This window comes from Leptonychotes weddellii, chromosome 1, assembly GCF_054177405.1.
Source record: "Leptonychotes weddellii isolate Sample4059 chromosome 1, ASM5417740v2, whole genome shotgun sequence".
In the NCBI taxonomy this organism is placed as follows: Eukaryota; Metazoa; Chordata; class Mammalia; order Carnivora; family Phocidae; genus Leptonychotes; species Leptonychotes weddellii.
In genome coordinates, this window is record NC_138369.1 from 178,351,461 (window position 1) to 178,354,283 (window position 2,823).

The 2,823-nt window shown below is 36.5% G+C and overlaps 1 pseudogene; it reads right to left on the reverse strand.

Moving 5' to 3' along the window:
- Nucleotides 1-2,093: 2,093 nt before the first annotated feature.
- LOC102742779 (mitochondrial import inner membrane translocase subunit TIM14 pseudogene) lies at nt 2,094-2,564 on the reverse strand (annotated as a pseudogene).
- Nucleotides 2,565-2,823: the final 259 nt, after the last annotated feature.

Genomic DNA, 2,823 nt, shown 5'->3' on the forward strand with positions numbered 1-2,823 from the left:
GAAGGAAATAATAAAGATAACAGATATTAAAAATACATAGCTTTATTTTCTAAATAAGTAGAAAACAGACAAATTAAGAAATACAAAAGTTGTCTGGTTTTTTTAAACATCACTAGCCATCAGGGAAATACAAATCAAAACCACAATGAGATACCACCTTACACCGGTTAGAATGGCAAAAATTAACAAGACAGAAAACAAGAAGTGTTAGTGAGGATGTGGAGAAAGGGGAACCCTCTTACACTGTTGGTGGGAATGCAAGCTGAGCCACTCTGGAAAACAGTATGGAGGTTCCTCAAGATGTTAAAAATAGAGCTACCCTACAACACAGCAATTGTACTACTAGGTATTTACCCCAAAGATACAGATGTAGTGAAAAGAAGGGGTATATGCACCCCAATGTTCATGGCATCAATGTCCACAATAACCAAACTGTGGAAAGAGCCGAAATGTCCTTCAACAGATAAATAGATAAAGAAGATGTGGTACATATATACAATGAAATATTACTAAACCATCAGAAAGGATAAATACCTACTATTTGCATCGACATGGATGGAACTGGAAGGGATTATGCTAAGTGAAATAAGTCAAGCACAGAAAGACAATTATCATATGGTTTCATTCATATGTGGAACATAAGGAATAGTGCAGAGGACCACAGGGGAAGGGAGGGAAACCTGAATGGGAAACAATCAGAGAGGGAGACAAACCATGAGAGACTTTGGACTCCAGGAACCAAACTGAGGGTTAGAGAAGAGAGGGGGTGGGGGGATGGGTAACCAGGTGATGGGCATTAAGGAGGACACGTGTTGTGATGAGCACTGGGTGTTATACGCAACTAATGAATCATTGAACACTACATCAGAAACTAATGATGTACTATATGCTGGCTAATTGAACATAATAATAAAAAAATAAAATAGTTTGAAATGGGAAAAAAATAAAGATCAGTTAATTGTTAAACCACTAGCAGGACTGGTCAAGGAAAAAGCAAGTTAGGAAATAGAAAATAGCTAATATCAGGAATTATAGCAGGGATCTCTTTACAAATCCTATTAAGAATACATGTGTAATAGTGGAATATATGAACAACTTTATTTCAACAAACTCGAGGACTTCAATGATAAGGACAATTCTTTGAAAAATAAAACATATCAATACTGACATAAATGGTGAGCACTGGGCATTGTATGTAAGTGATGAGTCACTAAATTGTACACTTGAAACTAATACTGCACTGTGTATTAACTAGCTGGAATTTAAATAAAAACTTGGGGAAAAAAAGAAAGAATTAAAAAAAAAGAAAGGAACTGAGAGGTCTATATCTACTTCTATATTAACCCAATTGAATTTATCAAAAATCTTCCTCTAAAGAAAAGTACAAGAAAATACATTGTTGTAGCATACAAATTCTTTAAATATTAAATAATACCAATATTAAGCAAAGTCTAAAACATTGTCTGGTACTTCTTATCAAAAAAAGAAAGAGGAAGAATAACAGAAGACAGAGGGGGAAAAACTTCAACTTACATTGGTACCATTAGTTACAACAGTATTACAATAGTTCCATTTTTATTATTTCATTCAACAGTAAACTTGTTTCCTACGGAGGCTCTTGCAACTTGTGTCCCAACCTGACCGCTCTCATGAAACATTTTGGGAGTGTGCACACTTACATTTTTTCTCATCGCCTTATATCTGCACAGATTTTCTCCTCTTCCAAGATTTCTCTGTCTTTAGATGGCCTAGCTCATATCTAACTTATTTTAGCTACACATTTCTATAACCTGTAGTGTTGCCATGAAATTTGATGTGGAGAGGATGCTTGGATAAAGCTTGGAGGAGAAGGTTGACTTAGAAAAGCTTTGTAATTGATTTTAAGAAAATGATTGAGTAGTGATGCTCTCCTGTGCTTAAGTGAAAATCTGGGCCTTGAATCTGCCAAATTACCACCTTCCCATGCCACAGCAAGAAATGAACATCTAGTTTTAAAAATGGAATTTTTTCTTAGCTTTGAGGCAATTTATTATAAAAAGCTGGCCCTTTTATACATAAACTAACAAGAACTTAAAATTCATCACACATTTACTTCATTTTTTAGCTTCACCTTCTAGTAAATATTTAGCTTCCTTGATTTTGGTTGCTGTACAAGGAGATCCTCCCTTGTCCAGGTGACTGAAAAGCATAATCTGTCGATGAGCATCTCATATTGTTCCTTTATTGGCAGCGGGGCTTACCTGCTTCTCATTTTGTCATTTAGGGTTCAAACCCATCTCCGTAGTAACCGCCACTAAAGGCAGATTTTGGTGGGCTTTGAAAAACTTGTTTCACTTGAGGCTCCATGGGTTTCATGGCTTGCAAAATGTAGCAGCCTGCAAATCCTGTGGCAGCAATGGTCAGTCCAGCCGCTACCCCTGGACTGGCCATAGCTCTGACTCAGCTCCTCAGCCCCTCTTTGAGGGCCATTCATCCCAGCCCAAAGGCGGCAGCCACCAATGTTCATGCCTCTAGCACACAGCCATGTGGCCCCCCCAGCAAGGCACCAAACCAAAAACGGAACTTTACATAGTAGTACCATCAAAATTAAATGGTTGCTTTGAACATTTACTTAAATGAACAGAATCTTTACTAGACTGTAACAGTAGTGTTAAAAAAAGAATACCTCCTTATATTAATCTGAATATTGATATGATTTTTTCAATTTTTGTTGCAATGTCACTGCCAACTGTCTATAGTTTTCTACCAATATAAAGGTCATTCTGCAAAATTATTATTTTTTTAAAGATTTATTTATTTATTAGAGAGAGAGAGCGCATAAGC